The following is a 568-nucleotide window of genomic DNA, read 5'->3' on the forward strand; positions in this document are numbered from 1 at the left end:
TGAAGCAACCTGTGTGTGTTCGAAGCTATGACTGAAGCAACCTGTGTGTGTTCGAAGTGATGACTGAAGCAACCCTTGTGTGTTCGAAGCCATAACTGAAGCAACCCTTGTGTGTTCGAAGCCATAACTGAAGCAACCCTTGTGTGTTCGAAGCCATAACTGAAGCAACCTGTGTGTGTTCGAAGCCATAACTGAAGCAACCTGTGTGTGTTCGAAGCCATAACTGAAGCAACCTGTGTGTGTTCGAAGCCATAATTGAAGCAACGTGTGTAATACAAAATTTGCAATCTTTGTATTTTCAAAAAGATGGAAAAAGTTAAACAAATTTTTAACAGTCGTTTAGTCACTCCCGAAGACGAGGAAGTGACAACCACTCAGAATAAAGCTGTTGCTCTGTGAAGCAACATCCGGCAGAGTGATATCATGAGAGATAATGCGATAGCACAGAGATAATGGGAGAATACAGAGATGATAATAGAGTATAGCGATAGTGAGACAACATATTACCTTAACAGCCTAATATATACTCGTCAATTACGTAGTCATGTGTCATTTGAAACCGAGAATG

This window comes from Procambarus clarkii, chromosome 1 (genome assembly GCF_040958095.1).
Source record: "Procambarus clarkii isolate CNS0578487 chromosome 1, FALCON_Pclarkii_2.0, whole genome shotgun sequence".
Lineage (NCBI taxonomy): Eukaryota > Metazoa > Arthropoda > Malacostraca > Decapoda > Cambaridae > Procambarus > Procambarus clarkii.